This window comes from Sciurus vulgaris, assembly GCF_902686455.1.
Source record: "Sciurus vulgaris genome assembly, chromosome: 14".
Lineage (NCBI taxonomy): Eukaryota > Metazoa > Chordata > Mammalia > Rodentia > Sciuridae > Sciurus > Sciurus vulgaris.
This window is the reverse complement of record NC_136475.1, coordinates 69,416,791-69,429,722: the sequence shown is the minus strand read 5'-3', so window position 1 is coordinate 69,429,722 and position 12,932 is coordinate 69,416,791. Positions and strand designations below refer to the sequence as shown.

Genomic DNA, 12,932 nt, shown 5'->3' with positions numbered 1-12,932 from the left:
GGGCACCAGGTACCAGTGCTTGCATTGTTTCCTTTTTCAGGCTTCCTCAGTGTCAACCCACATTGTCTGTCCACAGGATCACCTGCGCCTCACAGACCCCCTCACCCCACCCAGCCTGTGGCGTTGACCTTACTGTGGCTGCCAGTCTCATCCCTAGGTGAATGTACTCCCTAATTAGTCAAATACAGATCTCTAAAAACCTCACACCTACCGTTAAACTGACTTTTTTTTTTTTTTTTTTTTTTTTTGGAGTAAAGTTTGCTTGCTTCCACCTTGTGCAGTACTATTTTTCCTTACTATAAGAGAAATGAAAATGGCAATTCTACTAAAAGTAGTCTTCTAATTACCAGTATTTGTGTTCCTTTCAGCTAAATTATCAAGTCACTAATGTGCAGTGATAATGCTTCTCCTTTGATGTGTGAAGTCCTCATATTATGTGTGCTAATTTAATAGGATGTGTAATACAGACATAATTAATAGGATTGATGATTAATTTTGAAAAGTGAACAGCTTTGTCTAATTACTTGTAATACCCACCATTAGGGAATTCATCCTTCTACTAGAAAGAAGCTAAGTAGTAATTACCCAATCATTTTAATGGAGCATCTTCTGATTTTCTAAAATTTTGTCTTCTGGCTTCCTACACAAATATATACAAACTTAGATTTTATTTTAACATAGGCTGTTTGGCTAAAAACTGCTTAAAAGATGACTTGAGTATGGATCAGGTAGAAATCAGAGGCCTGGTGGGAATTCTAATGTGTGATGGCAGATGTGACACATGGTCCCTTGTTACGACACGCTTCACCATGCAAGCCAAGGCTGACTTTAGCACCGACTGTGTGCCACATGCTTCTCTCGATCCTTTCCAAAGCAAAAATTGTTTCAGTACTCAAATGGGTGGATTTTTTTTTTTTTTTTTTTTGTTAGGGGAGTAATAGGGATTGAACTCAGGGACACTCAGCCACTCAGCCACTGAACCACACCTCCAGCCCTTTTTTGTATTTTATTTAGAGACAGGGTCTTATTTTATTTAGAGACAGTTGCTTAGTGCCTCACTGTTGATAAGGCTGGCTTTGAACTCACCATCCTCCTGCCTCAGCCTCCTGAGCTGCTGGGATTACAGGTGTGTGCCACCGTGCGCAGCCTCAGATAGATTTTTATTCCATGATTCTCCAGAGGATAGCAAACAAGTAGACCAGCAGCCCTTACACCATCAGCACTCGCTGTAAGTCAGGGATGCACACCTTCCTGTGCTGAGTGCCGGACTTGGAGCTTCAGTCAGTGTTCCAGTGGAACTGCTGTGTGACTGGGGCTCAGTCACCCCGGTCAGATATTACATAGAAAGAATACTGCCTTGATCATAGAGAATTTCTTAGTCTAATTAATGGGCTCCTCAGGCCCATGCTGCTGCTGCTTCATACCTATTGACTTCCGGGAGCAAAATGCCCAGGTGTGCCCCCCGTCAAGCTGTCCAGAGAGAACAGTGCCAGTCTTAAGCAAGCACCTGTGAGCTGGCCAGGTCCAAATTATTACTCACTGCCCAGAACATCGTCTTGAAAATTATGATGGGCAAGGATTTATTTGTAACTGTGTGTTATTCTAGAAGATATCTGAGGTCAGATATTTTGTCATTTCTTGGCAGGAAATCACTGAGTCTCAGTTGCGTCTTTCTCACATATTTTTTTGACAAAAGATAATTTTTGTCAAGTTTTTTTGGATAGTAGCTGTTTGTGTTTATGACATATAATATATAAAATGTAAATATATATGTGGTTTATAACTTCCATATAAACAGATTTAAGATATTCTGATTACATGACTTCAGGTCATTTTTGGGATGTCCCGATTCTTTAAGGATCTGTGCAAATGAGCTCTAAGATGGTACATTAAAATTACTTTCTTGTAGTTTGTCTGATGAGCGGTTAGCTCTTTTTTATATTCACTATCTATACTGCATAGTAATATTTGAGGTAGAGCTTTCACAAGGCGCCCAGCAGACCTGGCTCATGTTGGAGCTGTTTTTCTCCTCATTTGCCTGTGATGTTTTAACTGTAGGGATCTCCGTGGTCATCTTCAAGGAGCACATGATTAAATAAGAGGAGTCTTGGGGCTGGGGCTGGGGCTCAGTGGTAGAGTGCTTGCTTGGCATGTGTGAGGCATTGGGTTCGATCCTCAGTACCACATACAAATAAATAAAATAAAGGTCCTTCAACAGCTTAAAAAAAAAAATTTAAAAAAAGAGGAGTCTATACTTCATGTCACCTCAGTCTATTATACAGTGTACCTTTTGCTTACATTTCTGCTGGATAAAAGCTAACTATATTAAAACAATATCTTCTTAGATATGTGTGACACACCATCTTTTTGGAGTGTCTGTTGATCATTGTTTATTAAACTTATCCCCTGAATCAAACATAGTAAATATTTAATCCAGCATCATTCAAATACACGAGTCATAGAACTTAATGTTATTTATTTTTAAACCATAGTGTTATGATATTGGCTTCTTCACTGGAACACTTTTCACAGCTTTTCTCCAAGATATTTCCTTACAATTAAAAACTACAATTGGAAAGAACTTACCTTGGAACCGAAGGGTCATGAATCACAACTTTGTCATGTATTAGTTGTATACCTTGGTGATATGAAGTAACCCTGGCTCAGTTGCCTCGTTGCTGAGAGTAATAATATTGTCCTATGCTTCCTAAAAGTGCTATAAAAATTAGGTGACATAGTGTGCACACGTGAAAGTACTTTACAGAAGGTAAGCACTCTGAATATGTGTTGTCCGATAGTTACTGCTCCTGTAACAGATTGCAGCCGCTTTGAGTATCAGGTGAATTCTTGGATCTCTGGGTGAACGGTAGCTCCTGGCTTCTCCCAGAGAAAGCCTGGATATAACATCTCAAGAATGCACTTTTGAAGAATGAGAATATTTTATATCACCCTTGGGTGGTGTGCTTCATCCTGCCTACTCTGGTCTGGAGAAGCCTGTGGCTGCTTGGGTTACCTTATTGTCATCCAGTGGAAATGGTGTGCTTTCTATAGTGCCCATGTGGTACAGTGCCTCACCTACAGACCTCACTGCCCTTTTGCACCTCTGGACATTGTCAGAAGAGAGAAAGTGGGACTCGTATGTTTCTGTTTATTTTGAGAGGCTGGTCTTCTTTGGGGACTCCCTGAAATGGAAACGTTTTATTGGTCAGAGGGTGAGGGTGAAAACATTCTGGTTGTCATATACTGTACTAACTTCGGGACGAGTTTAAAGTTATCGTAACAAATGTAAGCAGTGTTTGATTTCAGTTTGTTGAGGTCTTACCCTGTACCCTAGGAAGCATCTCACCCTGCATCTCCCATAAGCAGTCCTCTCCTCTCCCTTAATTGTCCATTTCAGGACCCCAGCAGTACGAACAGAAATTGAAGTCACCCCAGTTAACTCCAGGAGCCTCTAAGCTGCAGCCTCTTGAGCCTCTTGAGCTCCTGCCACTCATCCTAGTGTAGAGTCTCCTGCTCAGAAGGGAGGCTGGCCCTGGCGTTTCCAGAGGTCCACCATGTTCCCTTTTTCTTCTTATTTGGGTCCAGAAAGCCAAACCCAATTTTCTGTCCACTGATGATCAGGAATGGGGGAAAGGCCTGTTCACAGAAGGTCCTTTCTGACCAGGACCCTCTGGAAGCTGCTGGAAGAATATTCCTCAGAGGACTTAGACTGTGACGGGGTGGAACATCTGCAGGCGTACAGATGGGCCAGACTGGCAAGTCCAGTGGCTTCCCCTTGAAGGTTTTCCTGAAATGTCTGTCCTCTGGTTTTTACAAAGTTTCTTTATTTTTTTTTTTTTCTTCTTTTTTAACTTTTTTTTTTTTTTTTTGGACCTTTATTTTATTCATTTATTTTTATGTGATGCTGAAGATCGAACCCAGTGCCTCACACTGGGTGCCTGGCACCCAGTGCCAGGCAAGTGCTCTACCACTGAGCCACAACCCAGCCCCGCAGACAGCTTCTTTTAAGTCCTAAAGGAACTTAGATTTTTTTTCTTATTATTTGGGAAACCTTGATCTGCCATTGTTCCTGTCTGCTTTTAAATTGTATTGATAAAATGATTTCTGTATGTCATTTTCATGTACCCATAGACACACCTTGGATTGTGGACCTTGCTATGAAATTGAGGCTGTATTTAAAGTTGAAAATCAAGTGTTTCTTTCAACTCTTCTAAGTGGAGGGCTTAGTCAACCCTTAATGGATGCTTAATACAAGAATTGAGCTCTATTACTGAGAAATTATGTTTTCTTTGCAACAATAATCATCCCAAAGTCCCTGTGTTTACCAGTAGTGGTGAGATTTCCCTTCACAGAACTCAGGATAATGTCTATTTCTTCTGTTGGATTGGAACCCTGGACAGTCTATTTCATTCCAGTATGTTGAAAGAAACCTGAAAAGCTCTTTCAACCTTTATAGACAGAGACTCCCCATCCCAAGAAATAGCTGTAATTAAATAAATCAAAAGTGGGCTTCTACAAGAAGACTTCTGTAATGAAATGGGCTTCCACAGAAATTAAGACAGTACATAGAGGTGTAGGAGTCAACCTACATGATAATGTTTTTCTCAATTTCTTTTTATAAAGAAGGATTAAAATCAGATGTTTTATTAGAAGCTAAAAGTTATAAAATAATATTTTGGTAGATATTTTTTTGTTTTGCTTTAAATATTTTTAGCTATTGATGAATACATTATCTTTATTTTTTAATGTGGTGCTGAGAATCGAACCCAGTGCCTCACACATTCTAAGTGAGTGCTGTACCACTGAGCCACAACCCCAGCCGTGTTGTTGTTTTTAAGCCAAAAACCTTCATCATTTGCAGACAGAATTACCATGTATTAGATCACTTCTTTTAGCCTGGTGGTGCACACCTGTAATCCCAGTGACTTGGGAGGCTGAGGCAAGAGGATCACAAGTTCAAGATCATCCTCAGCAATTTAGCAAACTCCTAAGCAATTTAATGCAGACCGAATCTAAGAGTAAAATTAAAAAAGGTTGACTCAGAGGTTGAGTGCCCCTGGGTTTAGTCCCTGGTACCAAAAAAAAACAAAAAAAAAAAGAATGAAACTAGATCATGGCTTCATTGAATTGCCAAGGCCCCAGCATCCACGCAGGATTCAGCTGCATTCACACTCCCCTAATTTGTGCTGAACCACAGACCAGCATGTTCAAACTCAGTTGTCTGTGCCTGTGATTCTCTGCACACTTCTTAGAGACATGTATGTTATTTGCTCACATTCCTGTTTAGTCACGCTTTATTTTTAAGTCACATCTTTACATTTAAAAGGTGTGGGGGCAGGGGGAAGCTAGCTTCTCCAGCAGGTTCTTGCATTTTTTCTCGAAGTGTGGAACTTCTGCCCGACACGCACTCAGCTCATGATGCAGAAATGAAAATGACTTCACGCGCCAGGGAGGCAGGTGTCTTATCAGTTCAGAGAAGGTAAATGATAAGAGAATAAGTGGTGTTCTGGTCCCGTGCTGGTTTGGGGAAGAGTGGTAGTGCACTGTGGCAGTATACACTCACACCTTAAGTGCTTGCCCAGGCCCACTGTGTCATTTATAATGCTTGGCTGCCTTTCCCATGTTACCCATGTGTACATGGCATCTTTTTACACCTTCCTAAATGAATTCACTGAAGTCTTCTCTGTAAATCCCTCAAACCTCAAGCTTCCTCCTCTGAAGCGGAGTGCCATGACCAGAATCTGCTATCTGCATATCTTTTTAGAACCATTTGGATGTGATGAGACCCTTGGGACCCAGGAGCATCTCCTCAGGGGCAGAGTTCTTGGATGCCTTGCTCGCTGCTGTGTCCCCAAGGCTGAGAACAGTGTTCTCTGTGTGTGGAAGGAACACACACCCCACTGTAGTGACTGTGTTGGATTGATTTGCAGGGAGACTTGTTCTGAGAGCTAGAGCTGCATTTAGCTTCTTGGACTCCAGGATCCCAGAGTAAATGACTATTCCGGACTCTGAATAGTACACAGGAGATTTAAAAGAACTGATGCAATTTCTAAAACTGCCTGACTTCCTCCCAGGAAGTTACTCCTACACCATGACCACCAGAACAGAATTAGAACCTGAAGTATCCATCCCAGAAAGTCATTTCCTAGGCAGAAATTGAAAACCCAACTATAACATAGGTTAGAGTGTGGGTTCTCAATCCTTCCACAGGGGAACAGTGAGGAGATGCTTTCTTCTCAGAGGCTTGTGTACATCCAGCATTGCAGAGTCCACAGGGGCCATGTGTCCACATCAGTGACCCCTGAGGTTCTAAACTGAATCTTCATCGAGGAAGAAAACAACAGTTCTAAATTTCCCCAGCCATTAATAAGCTTTATGGTGTGATTAACAGTAGCTCCAGAGTAAAAACAAAACCCAAACTTCACAGCCTGTGAAGTAGTCTTACCTTGAAAAAGATGTGAGATTGCAAAGTTTCAGTAGTCAAAGGAGCCAGCCTGGACAGGGGGCAGCATTTCAAGGCCCACCACTTTTTTGGGGGGCAGTTATACATGGGCAGAATTCTTTTATTTTATTTCTTTATTTTATGCAGTGGTAAGAATCGAACCCAGTGCTTCACACATGCTAGGGAAGCTCTCTGCCCCTGAGCTACAGCTACAACCCCCTCATGACTTCTTTCTTCCCTTTTCTTATCAGCCAGAATGCAGGAAAAACAGGTGGGAAACCCTGCTGAATTCTTCAGCTCTACCACCGAAAGACATTGTGCGTTTTTATGTAGTCATCGGTGATACATGATGATACTGCTCATGTTCGAATCCAAAACAGAGCACACGTGTGTGGGCATTTTGTGCGTTCAATAGCCCTGCAGATGCAGCTACTATGGTAAGAGGCCTGCAGCAGTCTCCTGACACAGTGTTGATTAGGGTTGCAGAGCAAATCTTCATTCTTTAGCTGGGACTTTGTCACTTCAAGCAGAATATTTCGAGGTGACTCTGAAGCTGCAAGATAGAGGCCAGAACTGAGAAAACTAGACACCAAGGCTGATGTAACCCAAGGTATAACCACGAGATGGCAACTCGCTTCCTTGCATATTTTTAAAATTGTCCCTGGATGCTGTTGCAAAAAGAAAATCTCAGAGCTGTGTGAAGCAATGGCAGTCTCATTGGAATGCACCTACAACCTGCTACAAAAGCTAAGTTAGGAGCTCACATTTATTTGGATATGTAACACCTGATGTGTTTTAGAAATAAACTTTATTTTAGTGTCATACCTCATGATTTTCTCCTCTAATCCTCTGAAAGAATAAGAGAGGGGTAAATCAGAGAGGGAGAGAGGGTGCTCAGTGAAGACCCTTCTGGAGGGAATCATGTGTCCTCAGTAACTACTTTGCTGTCTCCATTCCTTGATAGGACTGTGCCAGGCATGTGTAGTCAGTTCAGAAAAGAAGTGCCAGTTCCCCAGAGTCAGTAAGCATTGGTTTGTGTGGCACTGATAACCGCCCAGAAAGGGTCCTGCCTTAGGCCATCTCCCTGTGTGTAGCAGGCGGAGCGCAAGGGGACTGTGGGGCCAGACCCACTCCCATTCCCATCCTCGCCTGACACTCCCTAGCCACACATCTTGAGTGAGTGACTTCCACGAGCCACAGTTTCCTGAGTTTAAGATCAAATGGGACTGACTCGGGAGAAGTCCTCAGTGCTGTGTCTAGTACACAGCAGGCATTTGGGAAGTAGAAGTTAAGAGGGTTAGTAGGTATTGAAGAATAAAAGTCAATGTCATTGTCAGCATAAGCAAACCAGTTGGAGTGATAAGCATACGGGTGAAAATCGAATGGCACAACCCACTTAGTAGCCAAATATAAACTGATTATTTCTGGTTAGATATTCCCAGTCTGTTTCTACATTCTTCTTCAGGCTGAGTGCTTAAAATGCTTTTATATATGTTTTCAATTATACTGTGCTATTCCCACAAAAGACTGTAGTGATTTTATTAATTTCTTATTTAGAACTTCAAATTACATAGGCTAGCCTCTAGATAATCTAAGACTTTCCAGCAGAGCTTTCTAAGATTAACCCAAAGGTTTCATGGAAGGAGCTGGTGTACCTAGGGAAGGCATGAACGTGTCAGAAATAGGGTCCACCAGTTGAAACTTGTTCTCTGTACTTCTGGGCCTCTGTTTAAGTCATTGGCCTTTCAAGAAAACTTCAAGTTAAAAGCAAAAATATTTCTATGAAGCTTCATTAAAATCTGATCCACTTCTGAAGAGGTGGCTGCCATCCTGGTTGAAGACTAGCCAGGGCTTTTCCAAACTGAGTGCCCTTCACTAATTCACATGAAAATTCAGTAGAACAGTGAGTGACTCACCCATGCCCTAGGGACAGATGGGGCTTGGTCTTACACCATGTTTGAAGGAACAGAATTTGCTGTTATGCAGTGTGTCATTATTGTAATGAAAACTGATTAGATGCAGAGAAACCTTAGGAAGCCACCCTTGTAAACAATGAGGAGCTTTCCCTGTTGCCATCTCTAAAAGGGGGATTCATGACAGGTTTGCCTAGGTCCTCTTCCAGCCCTGCTGTCCTACAGGCACTGCTAACTGGCTCACCCCAAGCCACATATCAAGACTCGCTCATCTTCACTGGGTCCTAAAAGTTTCAGATGGCCAAAATGTTTTTCTGGAAAGCCCCAGCACTGTTGGAGCCAGCACAAAGTTCCTGGCAATGGAACCAGCTGGTGATGGCCTGGCACCAATGTCTACACTCTGCCCACCCAGCACTCCCATTTTCTAAACCCAGTAAGATAACTTCCTGACCTCAAATCTGAATTAACTTCCTTGCAAATGAAATTAAAGGCAAGATGCTTCTGAGGTAGAGCAGAGCTCGAATGGAACGGAGATGCGGTGGTAAAAACACCTGGAATCCAGGTCTGTGGCAGGCTGCCCACTCCCTGAGGCCATGTGAACTCCGGCTGCTCAGAGCTCCAGACTACACCTCTGAAACATCATGCCCCAGCATCTCTGTATGGCTCCCAGTGGGGTGGCTTCCACCGTGTGTATGTAGTCGTCTTGTTACTTTGGATGTTTAATCCTCATGGAATTTAGAAAAGGAATTATTTTGGTAACAAAATGAGAAACTTTAATTAGACCTAATAGGTGGTCAGAAGTTTTTGATTCAGCCGGTTCTCACCTCCAAGGCATTCACAGCCGTTGCCCTCTCTCAAACTGTTTTATAAATATTCTTTGAGACAGTTATCTCATAGTCACTAAATGAGTATTTACATAGACTCTGTTATGCTGTAACTCATCATTTGATCTTTGGCATTACTTGCATGATTTAGTTTCTCTGCAGTCTGTTGGAATTCTGAGTGGGATTGTATCAGTCAGAAAGCACGGAACCACATGGGCAGGTTTCTTAGAACGAAGCACAGCTGACGCTTCTCCCTGTTGTCCTCTTCCTGGTTTGTGTGGCCGAGGTTGGTTGGTATGGATGCATGTGCATCTGTGTGTTTGAAAGATTTCCATTTTATGTACGTTCAACTTGTTGTCAAGAGTAACTCATTTCACTGGAAGAGATTCAGCCTCAAGTCTAGCAGTCACTGCTCACGCTTCCTCCCTTTCTAGATAGTTCCTGATTATCCTCTTTACATGGTTTAGACTACTCCTGATGCATTTTAATGGCAGCACACTATTCTTCCATATCATTATATCGGGAGCCGCTTAAATATTCCCTTATTGTTGGACAGGTTCTTCCCCTCATGTCTTCCTTTATAAAATATATTGTGATTAACATCTCCATAAATAGCTTCTTTTAGGCCTTTTCTGATTATTTCCTTGGCTAGATTAACTAAAATTGTCAGATCAAAGGACATAAATATTTTAAAGCTGTATGGAGGGTGTAATATACCACTTTTACCTGATACCACGCCCTCTCTCAACTTGCGTTTTTTTACCTGTAACTTCCAACTTCTGACATAAACTTGTCCCTTTTCCTTGGTGAACCTCAAATCTGTTCTCCCTAGTGTCAGCTTCATGACCATGTTCGCACAGAGAGGCTGAGTTTGTAGGTCAGTCACTGCAGCCCTGCTTGGTCCCCTGGAATATCTGGGGCAGTTTGATAAGGCCTGACCAGACTCCTGACAAGGTCACCAACCGTTTACTCTTAAAGCAGGAAAATGACTCCCGTTGGAATCACCTCTGCTTAGCCTCCCGTGCGAGAAAACAGGGTCATCCTCCTGCTTCCCTCCTCCCCCCTCGCATCCTGACAGTCACTTCTCAGACACAGTTCTCAGATGACCCTGCCTTCCCATCTCCACCGCCACTGCTTAATGCAGGCCCATGTCACACCCCCTTGGACAGCGACAGCATCCCCGTCTGCCTTAAGCCCTTTGAGGCTTCTGTGACGTCACATTCCTGAGTTCTCTCCTGAAAAACAAAGTAAATAAGCACCGCACACACACACAATCTTGAATTCTGTTATACAAGACCCTTTACAATTCTTTTCCAACCTCATCTCCAGCCACACTCCCCCACCCCCTCGTCTGTTCACCCTGACACTCCTCCATCCAGTGCCAAGCTCTTGGGCTCACCGTCTTCTCCTCGGAATGCCTGCCTTTTAGTTTCTCCATGTCCTGTCCTTTGCTCAAGGGAAAACTCAAACATCACATCCCAGGTGAAGCTTCTGGTTCCCCAGCAGAGTGAGTTCTTTGCCCTCCTCATTGTCCAGCTTTGTATTTAATTCACATTAACAAATAGTAGCTGCACTGGGCTTTGGTGAGGAAAGTCCAGGCCTGGCCCCACTTCTCTGCAGCCCCCCTGGGTCGGGGTCACACCTTCCTTGGCATCCATGATAGAAGTTTGTTAAATGTATGAGCACCTTTATCATGTTTAGTACATAATTATTATTTTCAGTATCTTAACCTAATTTTAAAACATAATTTTGATCTCAAATGTTAGAAGCATTAATTAGTTCTCTTTAAGATGTAATGAGTGTCTTTCCAGAAAATTCAGACCAGTGCTTGTCTTGAGTTGAACATCTTTTTACTGAGTCCTCAGCTTTTCTGTGTTTATACCTCATTCCTTTCTTGCCAGGCCTCCCCAGGAAGGGCACTGGCGAGGTGCCTCAAAAGAAAGGCGTAGAGGAGGTAATGGACAAGGGAGGGGGTAAGGAGCTTGGCCTTCTCCTGGTTCCAGCTTCCTCTCACAGTAATGGGTACTCAGATTTATCCAGTGATGTTAGTCCCTTATATGAGCCATTAAAACGTTTTTATAAAATATGATTCAGTAATACTGCTGTATAAAGGATGAAAAGTGTCATCATGATGAATTCTCTGCATAGTAAGCTCTAGGCCTGATGGCCAGAACTACTGTGCTCAATGAAATGCTGGCTAGAGGTCAGATTGCTCTTGGAATTGAGCTTACAGAATGCCTCTGCTCAGCCAGTTTGACATGTATGTTTTGGGTGTCTTAATGAAGTCACCTCCTTAAAGGAATTCATATTAGAGAAAAGCTTTATTTGTATTATGGGTTTGGTTTGAAACCCTCCAAATGAGGTTTCTAACCTAACAGGCAGAGTACCAGAACAATTTCTGTGCCATGTTTACAAATACAGTGGAGTACTGTATTTTGATAGATATGGAAAAATGGATTTGTGATTACAGTTGTCACTTCCCATACTTACTCCAGTGTCTCTTATTAAAACTTAAGCAGCAGAACAAAAGAAACAGTAGAAACATGTTGAGGAAGAGAAACGTGCATTTGAACACTTGGAGCAGGTTTCTTGCTGTGCTCATCCTGGGTTCGGTCCTTCATGTCTGCTCAGTGAACACTGTCCCTGTAAAAGCTTCTCATGTGCCTTCCAGGAAGAACACTGGGCCCTGAGGACCACTACATTGCTAAGGAACTTTTCCTTCCAGATTCCTGTATAGTTTTCATTGTCTCGTGACCAGGGGTGAGTGAGCTAGCACTCTTAGAATCCCAGGATGGAGGTTCCCCAGGTCGGTGGGCGTCATCCAGGTACTGGCCTGCCGTGCCAGCAGGTGCCTCCTGTGTCTCTCCTCGGATTTGCCCATCTCTGCCTTGCTGCTGAACTGCTGGACTCGGAGCCACCATTCTTGAACACGGGAGGACTGTGTTGTGAAATGTGGTCACTAGTAAATAAGTTAATAGGAAAAAGGAACTTTCAAGGAAAAGATTGACAGGGGGCAGAAATGAGGATGGCAAGAGAGAGTGGGGGAAAAGAACAGACCGGGTGAGCTCTAAATTCCTATACTGTGCCTAAAAGTAACACTTTAAAAATATTTTGCTCTCAAGACCCATAGTATGCTGGGAAACAAGAAAGAAAATGGGTTGAAATGGGATAAGATCGTTTCTAAAATAGAAGGTTTTTGTAAAGTATGATTAGTAGTACTGCTATATAAAGGATGAAAGGAGTCATCACGATGAATTCTCCATAATAAACTCCAGACTTTGTGGCCAAAACTGGTGAGAGAATTCTATGCAGTGTCAGGTGCAGTGGCGCACGCCTGTAATCCCAGCGGCTCGGGAGGCTGAGGCAGGAGGATCACAAGTTCAAAACCAGCCTCAGCAAAAGCGAGATGCTCAGCAACTTAGTGAGATCCTGTCTCTAAATAAAATACAAAATAGAGCAGGGGCTGTGGCTCAGTGGTTAAGCACCCCCGAGTTCAATCTCTGGTAATGCCTCCCTCCACACTCAAAAAAAGAAATCTATGCAGCATCTCTGAAAAATACAGGACTCGGTTTTTTCAGTGCTAATTCCCTCTGAAGGGTCACAGAGGAAGCGTACCAGCTACCTATGATGAAGCCACTATCATTCTTTCCATTACCCCGTTTCATTTACAGAAAAGACTGATGAAAAGTAGGTGTTTCTTGACTCCATCTCTGTAAATATACTCAGCTGGATCTTTTATCTCTTGCTCGATGA

At 42.8% G+C, this 12,932-nt stretch overlaps 1 protein-coding gene across 6 annotated transcripts in view; it reads left to right on the top strand.

The window, feature by feature from the left end:
* Positions 1–12,932, top strand: part of CRIM1 (cysteine rich transmembrane BMP regulator 1) — a 186,810-nt gene that overhangs the window by 162,064 nt on the left and 11,814 nt on the right. The gene's annotated exons all lie outside the window — the stretch shown is intronic.